General features: G+C 42.0%; 2 non-coding genes across 2 annotated transcripts; both read left to right on the plus strand.

Annotated features, from left to right (window-relative positions):
• The first annotated feature begins 3361 nt into the window (after positions 1-3361).
• TRNAW-CCA (transfer RNA tryptophan (anticodon CCA)) lies at positions 3362-3433 on the plus strand. The gene has a single exon. It is a non-coding gene; the product is annotated as a tRNA-Trp (tRNA).
• A 1757-nt stretch (positions 3434-5190) lies between these two features.
• Positions 5191-5262, plus strand: TRNAG-UCC (transfer RNA glycine (anticodon UCC)). The gene has a single exon. It is a non-coding gene; the product is annotated as a tRNA-Gly (tRNA).
• Positions 5263-17857: the final 12595 nt, after the last annotated feature.

The raw sequence follows: 17857 nt of genomic DNA on the forward strand, positions 1-17857 counted from the left end.
CAGATTGTGGGTGCAGATTCAGGGTGCAGATTCAGGGTGCAGATTCAGGGTGCAGATTGTGGGTGCAGATTCAGGGTGCAGATTGTGGGTGCAGATTGTGGGTGCAGATTGTGGGTGCAGATTTAGAGTGCAGATTTAGAGTGCAGATTGTGGGTGCAGATTGTGGGTGCAGATTGTGGGTGCAGATTGTGGGTGCAGATTGTGGGTGCAGATTGTGGGTGCAGATTCAGGGTGCAGATTGTGGGTGTAGATTGTGGGTGCAGATTGTGGGTGCAGATTGTGGGTGCAGATTGTGGGTGCAGATTCAGAGTGCAGATTCAGAAAAAACTCAGCAGCACCACCACCATTGCAATGCAATAGGTCTCGTTTTAACGCAAATTTAAGCTATAGGCCTTGTAAATGACAAAGCCTTTTATTTATGTTCCAAAAACCAGAACGCAAAAATAAAAGGCATTATCATTTACAATGCTAATAGTTCAGACTCGCGTTATTGCGAGACCTATTGCATTTCCAATGCTTGTTATGTAAGTTCCAGTAACTTTAATGCATTTTTCAGCACAGCATTACCTACTGCCTGCCTATCTAGATTACTGTGAATGTTGTTCTTGACTTACATGCATAGAAACGTCAAAGAGGACAGTCCCCTCCAAATATGCAACTGTAATGTAAGTTTGTAGTGTTTATTTTTTTGGGGGGGTGCTAGTGGGTAACTTTAGAGTTCAGGGTGGGTGTGGGTTTTAGGGTGCCAGTGAGTAATTTTATGGTTCATGGTGGGTTACAAATTGGGGTGCCAGGGGTTAATTTTAGGGTTCTGAGCGGGTATGGGTTTTGGGGTTCCTGGGGGCAATTTTAGGGTTTAGGGTGGGTGTGGGTTTTGGGGTGCCAGGGGTCATTTTAGGGTTCAGCGTGGGTATGTGTTTTGGTGTGCCAGGGTGTAATTTTAGGGTTCCAGGCAGGTGTGGGTTTTGGGGTTTCAGGGGGCAATTTTAGGGTTCAGGGTGGGTATGGGTTATGGGGTGCCAGGGGGAATTTATGGTTCAGCATGGGTATGGGTTTGGGGTGCCAGAGGGTAATTTTAGGGTCTGGGGTGGGTATGGGTTTTGGGGTGCCAGAGGGGGATACTTTTAGGGTTCAGGGTGGGTGTGGGTTTTGGGGTGCCATGGGATTAATTTTGGGGTTCAGCATGGGTATGTGTTTTATAGTGCCAGGGGTAATTTTAGGGTTTAGGCAGGTGTGGGTTTTGGGATGTCAGGGGGATATTTTAGGGTTCGGGGTGGGTATGGGTTATGGGGTGCCAGAGGGGAATTTATGGTTCTGCATGGGTATGGGTTTTGGGGTGCCTGGGGTAATTTTAAGGTTCAGGGTGGGTATGGGTTTTGGGGGGCAAGGGGGCAAGGGGGGAATTTATGGTTCAGCATGGGTATGGTTTCTGGGGTGCCAAGGGTTATTTAAGGTTCAGGGTGGTAATGGGTTTTGGGGTGCCAGGGGGTAATCTTAGGGGTGTGGGGTGGGTATGGGTTTTAATTTTAGGGGTCAAGATGGGTATGGGTTTTGGGGTGCCAGGGGTAATTTTAGGGTTCAGATCGGGTATGGGTTTTAGGGTGTGAGGGGGTTAATTTTAGGGTTCAGCGTGGATATGTGTTTTGGTGTGCCAGGGGTAATTTTAAGATTCAGGGTGAGTATGGGTTTTGGGGGGCAAGGTTTTAATTTTAGGGATCACTGCGGGTATGGGTTTTGGGGTGCCAGGGGTAATTTTAGGGTTCAGGGTGGGTATGGGTTTTGGGGTGCCAGGGGCAATTTAAGGGTTCAGGGCGGGTATGGGTTTTGGGGCTCCAGGGGGGTGATTTTAGGGTTCAGGGTGGTAATGGGTTTTGGGGTGCCAGGGGGTAATTTTAGGGTGTGGGGTGAGTATGGGTTTTGGGGTGCCAGGAGGGGATAATTTTAGGTATCAGGATGGGTATGGGTTTTGGGGTGCCAGGGGTAATTTTAGGGTTCAGGGCGGGTATGGGTTTTAAGGTGTGAGGGGGCATTAACCGATCCTGTTTATCTGCCATTTTAGCTACGCCCCATTGATTAACATTAGCCACGCCCCTTCATTTGCCATGTTAGCCCCCCCCCCCGAAATTAAGACCTATTTGCGCCCCTGCCTGGCACCCTCGGGCAAGCAAAGGACATGCACCCACGCCTCTAGTTAAGTAGTAAATGACAACAGTAATTGGAGGTGTCATGGGCTTTTCAACCCCAATGACCCGGTGCCACTGCTCCTGGTGCACTATTAACAGGGTACTTTGTGATGCTCCTGGAGCCACGCCCTACATACAATAGAAAAGAGTTGTATGGGATTGAAAAGCATAGGAGGCCTTGTGCCTCGAGCGAGCAGCGGCTTCACGGAGGTGTCTTGGCGCTCCTTGAGCACAGAGAATTGTCAAACTTGGGATGAAATGAGAGGCAATATTTGAAAATTCATAATGCCAATAGGCATCAACCATTCTTCAAAGTGAAAAAGTAATGCAGTGAGCACTGCCTTCTAATGCAGCAAAGTAGCAACAAGGCACTGTGGGTGGGGGCACAAGGAAGGCCCCCACCCATGTAAGTCTGATTTAATATGCGGCAGCAATGATACGGAAAATCGAATAAAATGTTCACTCGCTGAATCAGAGTGCAGGTAATTGATGTCTGTCCCCCAAGCTGGGCCACTAAGGTTGTGTGTGGACCAGTGAAGCTGGGGAAAGGCAGGTGTCTGCAAAAGTTGTATATTGTGAGGGGGACATTGCATTCCACTGGTTCAGGGCAGCTGAGTGATGACCATTGACACAATTTACTCCAGAATCAGCCCTGCCCTGGGGCTCATGTGTGACACGCCCGCTAATCAAGTGACAGGAAACAGAGCGACACCATAACAAAGCTACGGGCACTGACAGTCCGAGGGGCGGGGCTCTGCCTCGGTGCACTCCAGGAGTGCAACTCTGTCAGCTGGGCTGATGAGATCTCGGCTGACTTGTGTGACAAATGTCTGCTCTTGCGCGCTGCAGGAAGAGTTGTATTTTTTCAGTCTGTCACACTTGGCAGTGTCCTATAACAGCAGCGTGAACAGCAAAGCAAGTGTATGTGTCTCACGAAAAGGTAGAAGTGCCTTAAAAACAGGAGTTGGATTACCTATCCAACCGGAAAGTGCCTTATAGGACTATCCCGAATAAGTTAATGATACCATTTTGACTTTATTAACATTTACTTGAGGGTAACGTTTATAGAGTACTTTCTTGCTTTATTCTTCAAAAGCAAAAAATCGTCGCACATCACAATCCAGCACTGGCCTCATTGGTTAGGTCTTCAAAAACATCCTGAGAATGATTTCGCAGCTGACTTCGTGGCGCAACGGTAGCGCGTCTGACTCCAGATCAGAAGGTTGCGTGTTCAAATCACGTCGAGGTCACAGACAAATGTTTTTATACTTAAAATGTTAATCTGGTATAAAAGTCTATTTTAATTGAACAAACCTGATACTTATAAATTGCTGGGCGTACCTGGAAGCCACTGTCAGCTATATTGTTTTTATGTTTTTTTATTTTCAAGAGTTTGAGATGTACTGAGCAACCGAAGTAGGGCGCTCTGGCCCCTCGTGAACTATGTAATAATGGCCCATCCTGTGTAATATTAACAGGAAACATCAGGGTCAAACATGACAGAAAACAGTGCCAGACACCAAAATAAAAGTGCACCCCATTTTCGAATCAGATAGGTAGAAAACTGGCACCTTTGCAAGTTGGTGCAGTTTTGAATTTGTAAGTACACGCAGCAGAATTGTTTTACGAGGTATAGAAGACTGCATGGATTTGTGGTCGATGGAGGCAATCTTTGTTTTGAAATCATGGTGCTCCCCTGCCTCATAATTCCAGTGGCCCTGCCTATAATGCAGTCCGACCCCTGTTGTACCCTGGCCCTTTTACACCTTAACTCTTTGTTGGATACTTCTGTTGCATAACAGTAGAGGGCGCTGTGGTATTGTTATATGGCCGATCACGATCCTTCATTCTTTCCAGTTGTAGAATGGAAAATACAATATGACGTTTTCAGCGGAATTATTATTTTGTTTATATATTGTATAGTAAAGTGGTAACTTACAGAGTTCAAATGTATTTTGTTATGTGCGTTTGTAACCAAACAATCAAGGAAGTAAGACCAATTAAGTGAGACGAAATATAAGATAACACGGCGAGTATTGTACTAAAGGCGGGATAGGGAAAGGCAATAAAGAAAAGAGTTAATACACAACTAATTTTAAAATGTAAAGTTGAAAAATGCTTTTGAAAGGCAGAAAATGTTAGCAGAGGATGGTTTCGATCCATCGACCTCTGGGTTATGGGCCAGGCACGCTTCCGCTGCGCCACTCTGCTGCGTAACTATGGTGTAATATCAAAAGTTTTGTGACTGTCGTACAGTACTGATGTGAAATGCAAAAGAGCAGAAATAGATTAAAAGTAAAGCACACATAGTGCGATGCACTTATATGGGGGGTAGAAAGAGTCTTTACATATTTCAGGAAGGGCGCAAACTAATATTTTAGATCTTTGTAAATAAACTCAGTGCTCGCTACTTTATGAGAATTTACAGGGTTTGCTTTTTTGTTTCTGCAGGTTTCTTAGATGGTCACTCAGGCTTTTTCCTTCTTTGCAGCTTTTCACGTATATTATTAGTGTGATGAGTTAATCCACGTCACGGCCGCAAACACTCAAAACTGACTGACCACAAACACGTATTCAATGCTCTTACCCTTAAGACTGAGACCCTTGAGAGCCGGACCCTTCGGGTGCAGTAGCACCCCCTCCCCCTCGAGTCTGTCTCTCCCTTTACTTTGCACGCGCTGCTCTGCATTAACCCGTTCTTCGAGAGAGCTGGAGTTCACTGCCCTAGGACAGGATGGAAGCTGTGGGCAGCATCTGGGCACCTGCGGGGTCTGGGTAAATGCCGCAGCTGGTTTCCCAGAGTAAAGATGACGGCTCCAGTCAGCGGGGCTCGGCCTGAAGACGAGCTCTTATAAGTGGAGAGTCTGAGGGTCTCAGAAGCGTCAGGCAGAGAAAAATGAGTGCATGATTGGTTTCCTTCTGTTCCACAATTACAATACTCTGACCAAAACATGACGGTCGAATGTACATTTCAATAATAGAAGGAGCACGGGACGGCTACAAGCAAGCGTTGGTGGTATAGTGGTGAGCATAGCTGCCTTCCAAGCAGTTGACCCGGGTTCGATTCCCGGCCAACGCAGCACTTTTCTTATCTAAATATACAAAATAATATTACTGTGTCTTTTGTGTAGCAAATTATTTATCCTGTCACAGCACTAACATTATGCAGGGCGCTTCTCTTTAATAACAGCCACTGGGAGAGGAATGCTTATTTTACTGTGACTCATGGAAAAGGACGTGGGGGGAGGAGAAGTAACTGGCAGGACACACAACCAAGGAGAGGAAGAGGGAATGATATCACAGAGAGGGGGGGAGTGGCGAGATACATGCATTATTACCCATGAGTTCATGTTATAGATCTCCACATGCAGGGCTGTACTGACAGCTAACACTCTGAGTGAAAATAAAAGTATTTACAGTAAGTTCTGAAAAGTATCATAAAATATTCCAGTAGTTCATAGGGTGATTAACTGGCATGGGTGCAAATTCAGGATGGTGAGAGTAGAAATTTAGGACAAAGGGTCAAAATTCAGGACAAAAATTCAGGACAGGAGGTCAAAATTCAGGACAAAAAGTAAGTTTTACAGACACATCAGAAGAGGTCGCACAATAGTATATAAGTAAGTAAATGGACAACCACTTAAGTACAAGTCAAAATAATTATATTAGGTTGAGGCAATTGTGCAATTCACTTGTTTTCAGTATGCGTGCAGCATGGAGCAACTGTGCAGGTCTTTTTGTGGTATTTTATATGATAATAATCTATTTATGTAGTTATTGTACTTGGTTGTCCAGTCTGATATTTAGTTTACAATTCATGGTCCTGAGTAGGCGTGTTTGGTGAGAGAAATTGTCGTGAAGATCTGCCCGGGTAGACATTGTGAGATGTAAAGTGGCACGCATAGGATGCAGCTAATGGACCAGCAGTGCTGGACTAGAGTGCAGCCCTTCGAGTGGCCAGCTTTAGGTGTCAGATCGCTTCAAGCATTCCATTTCTGTGCAGCTGGGTATGACTGGTATAGGGGCTGAGTGATGGATAAGACCCATAGCAGAGAGGTCTTGTATTTGGGTAAGAGTAATACGTAGGAGAAGGGAGTTATTAACCAGACTGCATGAGCTATAATTGACTGAACACTGCTGAGTGTTATGGTATTATTGTGGGTCAGAAGAGTTAAATAGGAGTTGACATTACTCTATAATGCCCTGGCTAGTCATATATCAGCCCTCCTTATTTAGCTGTATATTGGAAATAGTATACTGATTGGCTGGTGTTTCATTTCTGAGTGCTTTAAACTGCAGATTCTCATTGATGCACAGTGGTGAGCTACAGACTAGAAACTGTATGCACTGTTGAGGCATTACTGTAGGGCAGAAGGAGGCACTGTCTTTTACATACAGATATTTTCTATTTAAATGGAAGCAAAATGCCAACACGCAGTTTTACTGATAAATCTATATAGCGCACAAATACTAATGTGTGAAAATGTGGTTCCAGCAAATATGTATCATTTGAACATCACCAAGTAAAGTGTCTTGATTATTTTTTTTTTTTATTTGAGAGGTTTTATATAGTGCAAACATGACCCATCAGGGTATTGGAGCACTGTACATGAAAGCAAGCAATTTACCCAGGAGGTACACAGCAGTATAAAAAGCACTTTAGGACATTACAAAACAGCTCCCTAAAACAGGAAGTACAGATTGTTTGTTGATTTCATGACTTTTATTGCAAGTAGCTATTCAGGAACAACCCTTTGACTTCTTTTTTTAATGTGGCAATTGAGGGGTTAGTTCTGATTTCGGGAGGAAGAGAGTTCCATATTCTTGGAGCAAGACCAGAGAAGGATCGGTTGTAAGTTCTCTTTTTGTTGAATTTTTGAGGCTTCAGCAGTAGATTATTCGAACTTCTTAGGGCTCGGTTCAAACCAGATAGTTCAAGCCTTTTTGCCAGGTAGACTGGAGTGTTGTAGTGTAGCACTTTGTGTGTCAGGCCGGCTATCTTGAGATAAATCCGAGCTTCTATAGGGAGCCACTTGAGTTGAATTAGGTCCGGCTTGCTGTGATCGCGTTTTCTCAAACCTGTGATGAGTCTGGCAGCAGAGTTCAGGGTAGTCCTTAAAGAGGCCAGACTAGCTTTGGGAAGCCCAGTCAGGGTCACAATTCCATAATCCAAGCGGGAGATAAAAAGGGACTGGACTTCTAACTGCATATCATTGGGAGGCAAGAACGGTTTGATTTTCCTTAAATTGCTGAGTTGATGATTGGCTCCTGCACTGCTGCACTGATGTGGTCATTCATGCTCAGGTGTTTGTCCAGCGTTATGCCTAAAGAGCTAGTGGAATCCACAATATGTGAAGTGCAATTGAGGGCCATTAGTTGATTGAACTAGTCTTGAACGGGGTTAGGATGATTGTGTGGGGTAATCATTAGGAATTCAGTTTTAATGGTATTTATTTGCATAAGGTGATTGTGAGTTAGCCACTGTTGAGTTTTCACAAGGGCAGAGTTAAGAATTTTGATATCGTCAGGTGAAGAGAATTTTAGGTATATTTGAGTGTCATCTGGGTACATGTGATAATATATGTTTGGGCGCTTCAGAATTTCCGTAAATGGTTCCTTGTACAGGTTGAAGAGAGTGGGTGATAGTGTAGATACTTGGGGGACCCCAATTGAGACCGGGGGTGTTGTTAGAGAGGGATTCTCTGTGATCTATTGTGTAGGAATGAAGCTAACCAATTTAAAACGGTGCCTGACAAACCCATCCCTTTTTGAGAAGATCAATCAGGTTATCATATTTGACCGTGTCGAACGCTGAGGAGAGATCCAGGAGAATAAGTAGGCAGCTTTCATTTTGGTCATGAAATCATAGAGCGTCATCAGTAATGTGAGTAAGGACAGATTCGGTACTGTGACCCGCTCGGAAACCTGACTGGAATTGATCAAGGAGTTGAAACTGATTGATGTGATTACACAGTTGTGTGTGAACACATTTTTCAAGTAGTTTGGCTAGGTTCATGATATGGGAAATGGGCCTAAATTTGTTAGGCTCATTCAAGTCTGCATTTGGCTTTTTAGGTATGAGGTGACTTGGCCAGTCTTGAGGCAATCAGGAATCCTGCCTTGAAGGAGGGATTCATGGACAATCTTGGACCGTAGTGGGAGTATGCAGGGTAGAAGATCTTTGAAAAGCTTGGCGGGCAGAGGATCCTTGAAATGATTTGAAGGTTTTAATGAGTTTATAGTTTTGAGTAACTCATCAAGGTATGGTAGAATAAAGGAATTCCATAATGTCCGATTTTTTGGTGAGTGAGCCATGGAGCCAGAGGTAGAAGCACTCAACAGTGGGAGTGGCGGGGCAATGGACTGGGTGAGGTTCAGTGTGTTTGGTGAGTTGCGCTGTATATCTTTTCGATCTTTCTTATCTTTTCGATGAAGTGTGCAGAAAGAATGTTCACTGCTAGGGATTAAGTAATTGAGTGTAGAGTGTTGATTATTTGAGTGGTTGGCTTGTTGTTTGATAATTTAAAACTGTTTTTTCGGCCTGTTTTTGGCGTGGTCGAGCTGAGACCTGAAGTGAGCCGTTTTGGCAATAGGGATATGTTTATTTTAGGTGCTTCTTATCGTCCTGAGCTGCTTACGGTTTGTTATAGAGGGAGAGTTTCTCCAAGACCTTTCAGACAGCCTCAGTTTACATCTTTCTTCATTAAGGGAGCAGCTGAACCAGGGTTTGGAGGGTTTTCTGAGCATTCTTTTGCGTAGCTTTGGAGCAACTGAGTCAAGTATATCAGTCATGGAGTTAATATAATGTTCGGTAAGGACATCTACATTTGTTAGGTTAGAGGATGGTTGAAGTAGGTTATTACTAATGTTGGTTAGCTCAATTGTATTGATGTTTTTTAAGTCACATGACCATTGTTTGGCCCTGTGAGATTGACCTTGTCTGGTCAACACCCTTTCAAGGATGAGAAATTAGATTAAGTAATGATCCGACCAGTCACAGGGAGTTATGGCATCCATTTGAATAACTTTGTCTTTGGCAATGATTACGTTGAGGGTGGAACCCTTGATGTGAGTAGGTACATTGCACGACTGTGTGTGGTTTAGGTCAGAGAGGAAAGCTTTAAAGGTGCACAGTAAGAGATCATTAGCATCGGTCCAGTGAAGGTTGAAGTCCCCAAGGAAGATATGATTTTGTTGTGGGTCAGAGTGGGAGGCTATGGTCTCCACTACTTGTTCTATGAAGAGAATATTATCTCCTGGGAGGTGATAGATCATGTGAAGAGTACACACTAACTTGTCATTTTTCCAGATTTCACTGTCCAGGTGTTCACAGGTGGACATTGGAGCTGTCTGAATATGTCTCAGGGTGAGAGTTGAGCGAGAGATGCAAGCTATGCCTCTCCCAACTTTGTGAGGTCTGTCCAATCTGATTATGTTATATTCAGGGGGATCTATAATGTCCACAATTGGTGAGGAGGAGTCATTAAGCCAAGTTTCTGTTAGAATCAGGAGGTCCATATCTTGCAAGAGTATGAGGTCAGCTATGTCCGCTGCATGCCTAACTGCTGACCTGCAATTCAAAAGTATCGACTTGATGTTGGATTTGGTAATCACAGCTTCTTGAAGAGATGTGGAGACCATTTGTAAATTATCAGGTTTAAATTCTGAGATTGACACTGGATTCTCTAGATGGGTTGGATGGAATAGTCTGGATCTTGGATGGTGCGAGAGAAGGTTTATTATGGGCGGTATTGTAATGAAATATAAGGGAGTGAATGTCAGCATCTGACATTTGGTCAGTGATCCTTTACTTTGGCATAGTTTAGCCGCAGTGGGATTTGATTATTCTTGTAAGACATGAAGAGGTTCCAGTGTTCCTCTGATGGAGCGAGATTCAGAAATGTTTTTCATTTCAACTCGCAAAGTCACATTTCCATAATAATAAATAATGAAGCTAACAATTGTGCTGTATGTGTATTAATTCAACCTAGTTTTAAGTTACATACACGAGAATACATATGGGATATTAACATGTGTGCTCATAATTGTGCATTATGTTGCATTTCCTTGTTTGTGAAAAATAATAGATTAATCGTGTCTATTGTCATGTCAAAAATTAACTGCAGCTGTTTAGAATAAATGGCATGAGCTTATTTTGCTTCCCTGTCTATGTGGTGTCACTCTATTCTCTATAGGTGCATAAAGAACCCTGCTGGATTAAATGAAGAATGGTAGATATAAAATGCTGCTTTATTTGTGCATTACAGCTAGGTAATTTAGACTAATGGGTTAATCATTAGCTATGGAGGGTGGCAACAGAACAAACTATATTACTCGCATTAATTATTCTTTTGTGTTTGTTTATATGATAGTTTATGAAAAAGGCTTTGGGCCTATTGAATTTTCGTGTTTGCAAAAATCTGCTTGGAACCAGAGTGAGTCTATGTTGGCAGCGACTTCCTCCTGTCCTGAAACAAGTTTGTCGTGCTGAGCTGACAGTCTCTTGGTCGAGCAAGGCCGAGGCCAGGAATCGGCAAGAGGGCCTGAAACAATTACGTATCCGAAGAAGCTAAAACTTTCTTTGTATCAAATGTTGCAAACTGGAGGAAGCTGCGTTGTTCGAAAACTGGAGACAATGGTCTCTAAGAACGTGATGGAACTGTGATTCTAAAATGTGGTGACACGTCGCCTGTCACTTTTTGACCAATGGGACTCCGATTTCAGCAGAGAAATATGCCCTTTTTTAGATTAGCTTAGCGTAGAAAGGTATAAAAACTCTTGCCCCGTGGAAGAGTTATGCTTCTCCTTGCGGACCTTTCGATGAGGGCGTTGTGCTGTTGGACTTTTCTTGGAGCACGTAAGAGCCCTCAAAGATTTTATTCTTTAATTCTTTATTATAGTTAGCATTAGTTAGGGACTTAGGTTTTGAAAATGCCAAACTGATAATTTCCATTTTGCAATAATATTTTGATTCATAATAAAACTGTCATAACCATTTGCAATGATTCAACTAAAAATGCTTTAATAAAATTTGTAATACATTTTCCAAATGAGTAGCTAATAAAAATCTTACTTTGGAAACAAGCTGGTCTTGTCATTTCATAAGTTTAGGTTATCATTAGCTAGATTTATCGCCACAGTGGCTTAATTCATTTGTAGGGTTTGTAAAGTATGATGAAATCATTTACCGCGGTTGTATATAAATGTATATCATTTGTGAATAGGTTAATTAGGTCACATGGTCCAGTTGGTCAAAATATGTCATGTTAGATTTATGGGCCTTATGATTGATTAGTGATTAATAGTGTATACTGTGGAGTTGGGTAGCGTAGCTTATGACATATTTCCTATAGCCCGCTGGATCAATTTCCTGGTAGCAGACTTGATGGTTGCTATGGTAACCGACATGCTACATGGTAGTTGCATAGGATAGATTATTAACATATGTTGAGTTCGTTCAATTGCGTTATGTGTAGTCGAAATGTTTTTTCCTGCAGTGTGAAAAATCCTAGTTGTACCGGTACAGAGTAGTGTGGCAAGTGTGAAGTCACACAGTGCATTTGATCTGTTTCATAGTTGTGGTATCGTCGTGTATCACAAGTGTTGTCGTCGTGCAGCACGTGTTAGGGATATAGGTGTGTTAGATGGAGTGTATGCATAGTGAGGATTGTCTATGAAAATCAAAGCTTTGAGTATAGGGACAATGAGCCAGTTCTAAAACTCACTGTGAGAAAAGTAATAGAATATATTCGAGCTTGAGTGAAGGGTAAAGTAACGTTGTTTATTTTACTGACGATTCATGTTATCTGTGGTGGGTTAGAGTCCTGCCAAGATTTCATGTGTGTATGGTTAGGGATACTTTCCACTTGAAAATGCGTAAATGGTTCTGTAATTTCGTTAGAGTCAAACTTTGAATTGCTACTTTATGTGCATTCAGAGGGAAGCGAGTTCGCTATTACCTGTTTGAAGGGTAGAGTAAAAGTTTACTTTATCGGCAAATGTATATTCTGTGAGAATAGCGTCGTCTATTCCACGCAAAGAATTTCTTGTGTGTCTGTAAACTATCACCTTATTTAGAGAAACAGGCAAATGATTTGTTCTTTTTGTTGTTGTTAATCGAATTTTCATTGAAAAAGCATCTTTAAAATGGCGCTGTGAAAAGTTTTTGTGAAGGAGGGGTGAGCGCTGAGAGTGAGACACGAGAAACCGCAGCGGCTGTGTACGTCACACGGTCCGCGCAGTGATTGGGTACTATACGTCACAAGCTGTACTCTGATTGGCTCACGTGACTTTGTCGAGCTGAACACTGATTGGTTGTTGTGGGAAGCTCTGTTTTTACTGGTCGAGCGAGGTGGTGACGTAGCTCGAACCTGATTGGCTTGTTGGTGTGTTTCGCGCACGGATTGGTTGGTGTTGAGGAACAACCAGGAAACATTTACAATCATTTCTGATTAAGCGGATTTGATTTAAAAATGACTTATTATTATAAGCATGTTGAGAAAAAGACTTCGATGCTTCAGAAAATTTTACATTTTATTTCACCTGACAAGAAAATACAGACGCGAGGTGGTAAATTACTTCATACCTACAAGACTCCTGCAGCGTATATGGAAGGTGAATATGGTTACCATACTGTTCTGTGGTTTGATGTTTGGAAGCATTACACAAAGGATGACGGCGTATTGGCTTGGCCGGATGATGGTTCATTTAATGTAAAGGTTTTAAGAAATTTAAGAGAAAAAATGTTAGCTCTTGTACCGAAGCCCAGACCAACACAATTTGAAGCTTTAGTTGAATGGGAGGATGAGATGTTTCAACTTCAGAAGGAAGCAAGTGGGATAAAAAGACCTCCAAAAATACCGAGTTACAGACGAGAAACGCATGAAGATAGAATGCGTATGTGGAGACAGGGAGATATGTGCGATTGTCTCTATTTAATTAGAGAAATGGTTTTAGGGTCTCCAGGTGAAAAGAGAACTGAAAAGAAAAATAACACTGTTGTAGAAAACGAATCTGAAGACTCAGTCTTAGAAGAAATTTACACTACAAATAATAAGAATGCCCCTTTAAGACAGCCTCGTTCATGGTCCACTCCAATGGTTTCTACCGGAACCACTCCAAGTGCACCTCTTTTAAATGACACTCCAAAATTGTACCCAAATAATTCTGAATCTTTTGGAACTCCAGAACAGTTTGAGACAAGAACTAATTCTAGTGCTTTTATTGAAAATAGAAGTTTTCCAATGGAAAGGGAAGCCCCAAGAAATTTAATGAGAACTGACAGAAATGAGGAAGTTGCAAATACTTCAGAATACTTGCGATCAAAAGAAGAATTAAATTTGGCAGATAACTAAAAGCATGGAAGCAGTGACAGTTCCAGTAACGATTGGTCCTGTTCAGCCTGTTTTTGATCAAAAGGAAATTAAACAGCCAGGTTTAACAATCCCATTAAATGCAGAAATTAAAAAAGTAGCTGAAAAATTTTATTCAGATTTATCTGAAATACATCGTGAGAAATCAAGAATGCCTGACTTGACTTTTAATCAAGGTTCTTTTAACCAGACACCAATGGGTGCAGAGTCAGATGCTGAGACTCCTGAGAAAAGGGAATCAAATCCAAAACTTGATGTTGCAAAATTAAAAGCAGATTTGGAAGAATTAATAATTGGCACAATTGGTCCTGACAGTTTAAAATTTTATCGTGATGATGAACTCCTGTTCATCAGTCAAAGCATTCAATGGAAAACAAAGAATAAATACGATCAATTGGAAGAACTAGCAGCAGAATTAGAAATCGATTTGAGCAAACAGAAAATTCTGGGAAAGCACTACAGATTAGACTTTACAGAGAAAGAACATTGGGAATTTAAATACAGGAGGGAGAATTATACACATAAAAGAATTGATTGTTTACATCAGGAAATTGGGTGACTTGAGTAAATGGAGAGTAAAATGGACCAAAAAGAGGGAAGATGAAAGGCTGGATAGGTTAGACAATCTGTCTAAACAGTTTCCGATGAGAGAAATTGCAGGTGGAGGGTATGTACATGTACCATGGACAAGACAAGATATTCTGCTCTTCACTAATGACTTTCCTCGTCTGAGAGAAAAGCCTGTGGAATGGTACCGACAGGTAGACAGGTTTATTAAAGTCTCAAAAGTTCTGTGGATTGATCTGGATGGATTTTTCGACATTGTAGTAGCATCAGATCTTTGGACAGAATGCAAAATTGCTGTGAGTTGGCCAAAAGTTGAACCAGATCGAATAAAGAAACAGGTGCTCCAGCACCGGAAGTCATGGAATTTTATGAAAAAGTGATTTACTGGTTAAAACAAAAAATTGCCCCAAAGGAAGTTGATTGGGTTAAAATAGACAGGACCAACCAGGAACCGAAAGAATCAGTTCATTCATTTTATGAAAGGTTATTACTTGTTTTCAAACAATACAGTGGTTATGAAAAATTAGATGAAAAAGACATGAGCCATTTTATTTACAGATTCGTTTAAGGTCTTGTTGGGATGTACTGTTCCTTTAATAACATGAGCTGTCTCCAAGAGCGCGATTGTGCTAGTGGAAGTATTCTGTGCTGTGGGAGAGCTGGTGTCTGGAAGCTAATAAAGGAAGTTCATCTTAACCCTGTGTAACTTCACTTCCTTTCACTGGCGACGATGGTCCAGCGCTTCGCTCCTTCCTAGAGTTACTGTGTGTTCACGGAGCAGCCAGAGTTTGATGTGAAACCTTCGGAAAAGAAAAGCGGCACGGCAACAGAGTAACAGAGTAGCCTTGGACTGTGAGTTACGAAAGACTTTTAATTATTCATTGCTTCATTGCTGTCATATGCTTCAAACGCCCTGATGATATAACGCTAGCGCTAGCGTGAGCTTTGACACGGTAAACAGATTTAAATGCTTAAGCGCGTGCTCTTCTCGCTCGAGCTCATGCGCCATCAGTCACGTCATTTCAGTTCTGATGCGCGTCAGCACCCGCGCTCCTGCATTAATGCCTTCGGATGTCCTTTGTGACACGCGCTGTCACTGGAATTCTCAGCACATCGTGATACTTGTTATTCCTGCTGTTCAGAGTGCATTGTGACGTGTTGACGACCAACCTGCGCACATTTCATTGTTTCTTCTAATCAATACGGAACTTGGGCATTATGACACTATAAAACACAGTTAAGGCAAGGTATTTATCTGTGACAATTTCTCAAGAACTGACTCATACAAATAAAAAAAAATAAAAAAAACATTTGAAGCAAGTGAATATCTCCAAGGACACACAAAGGAAAAAAAAAAAAAAATTTGGGGGGGTTCTGCAATATTTCTTGATAGGAATTTTGTGGCAGCAGCTCCCCACGCAAATGGAAGAGGTAGCCTCGCCACCTCCCTTTTTGCAGTCTTCGGGGCCTCCTCCTATGCCCTGGAAGCAATGGAAATCCACGTTTGACGCTTACATCGAAGCCATTGATGGTGATGTCTTCACATCTAAAAAATAGAAGGCGCTATTAGTATACAATTTGGGGCCTGAAGGAAGGTCCATCCTTGAAACCTTACCTCTTGAAGAAGTGAGAATATCAATTTCGAGTGATGATGGCGATGCACAGGTATTGGATGAGTATGCTTCCCTGGTAAAAACTCTGGACAAAAGATTTAGTCTCAAACGAAATACTGTCTTGGAACGTCATAAGTTCTTGCAACGTGCGCAGATGCCAGGAAAATCCATCGACGATTTCGTTGCTGCCTTGAGGATCCTGGCAGTCAATTGCAACTACAGGGAATTTAGGGATGAAATAATCAGGGATCAGCTCATTGAGCGCACCAATGACAAGAAGGTGCGCGAAGAACTTTTATCTTCTGGCGACCCTGATTTAGAAACTGCCTTGACTTTAGCCAAATCTGTTGAACATTCCCAGTTCTGCTTAAAGGAAATGAGTACTCCTGCATCAACTGTTGTGACCCCAGCAGAATCCTCTGAGATCAACGCCATCACCACTAAAGCGGCAATCAAAACTACGGAGCGCAGGACATCGAATCCCAATTCTTTTCGTCCTCCAGTTCCTGCCAACAAGTCCAGGAATGATGCACAAGGATTGTCTTGTTATCGCTGTGGTAGTAGATCTCATTTAAGAAACTTTAAATTTTGCTTTGCAGTTAACCAATCTTGTTTCAAATGTGGCAAGAAAGGTCATCTGGCACGTTTGTGCAAGGCCACCAGTGTGCAAAAAGGATCTTCACACATGGTGAAAAGCATTGATGAACGTCTGTATGTTGATGATGAAGATGAGCGCTATGAGTTACTAATGTTATCTTCTTCTCCCATGGATGCAGATGGTGTTGTTGAAATAGCATCTATAGATGGATCTCGAAGAAGAAAATCCCCAATTTGTTCCAATAGTGTGAATGGTGTGTGTATCAAATTTCTAGCGGATTCTGGTTCTCCTTTTTCTATAGTAAATGTTAAAGACTTAGACATGCTAGGAAATATTATTTTGTCCCAGTCCTTTATTAAAATGTTTGCGTATGGGGGCAAAAGAGTGGAAGCATTAGGAAAGTTTAGAGGTGAACTCGAGTTTAAAGGTGACATTACATCTTCCATTATTTATGTTGTCAAAGACGGTACCAATTTCCTAGGTTGGCACGAACAGGGTGAGCTTAGTATGATCCTTGATCCCAACCATGAAGATATGGTTTTGTCTAGACGTGAGGCTAAGCAATACTATGCCTCCTTACCTGATTTTGAGCCTGTGCATTCCCTGAGTGTTTCTTGTGATGGTGAATGGGTGCATGAGTTTCCGGAAGTTTTTTGCGACAATTGGGTAAACTCAAGGGTTTTCAGCACCAAATTATTTTGAAAGAGGGAGCTAAAGCGGTGGCACACAAAGTTCGCAAAGTACCACTTAGCATGCGAAATGAATTGAAGAATGAACTGGAGAGATTGCGTCTCTTGGGTGTAATTGAACCTATAGAGGCGTCAGAATGGTTGTCTCCCATAGTTTTAGCGCGCAAGGCTGATAAGTCCCTTAGGATGTGTGTGGATTTGCGTGACTTAAATGCTTGCATTTGGGTTGATCGACAACCATTACCTAATATTAATGAGATGCTATCTACATTGGAGGGTGCCAAGTATTTTACCACCCTGGACATCTTTTCGGCATATCACCAAGTTGTGTTGAGCAAGGATTCAAGACATCTTACGTCTTTTGTGACTCCTGAGGGTGCGTTCCGTTATTTGAGAATGCCATTCGGACTGGCGTCGGCTTCCGCAGTTTTTCAACGCCTTATGGGAAATCTTTTCAAAAATACTGCGGGAGTCGTCTTCTTTCAGGATGACATTCTCATTTATGGGAAGTCTGTGGATGAACATAATAACAGAGTAAGAACAGTTTTAGAAATTTTAAGAAAATTTGGTTTGACATTAAGAAAAGACAAGTGTAAATTTCTCAGGGACAGTGTAGATTATTTGGGTCACCACATCTCAGCCAAGGGAGTGGAACCAAAAATGAAATTGTTAGATGCCATTCAAAATGCACCAGAACCATTGAACAAGGATCAACTGCGTTCCTTTTTGGGACTAGTTGAATATTACGCCAAGTTTGTTCGAAATTTTTCTGATAGGACTGTGTCTTTAAGGAATTTGCTAAAGAAAAATGTCAAGTACGATTGGTCACAAGAAT

Source organism: Lissotriton helveticus, chromosome 12, assembly GCF_964261635.1.
Source record: "Lissotriton helveticus chromosome 12, aLisHel1.1, whole genome shotgun sequence".
Taxonomy (NCBI): Eukaryota; Metazoa; Chordata; class Amphibia; order Caudata; family Salamandridae; genus Lissotriton; species Lissotriton helveticus.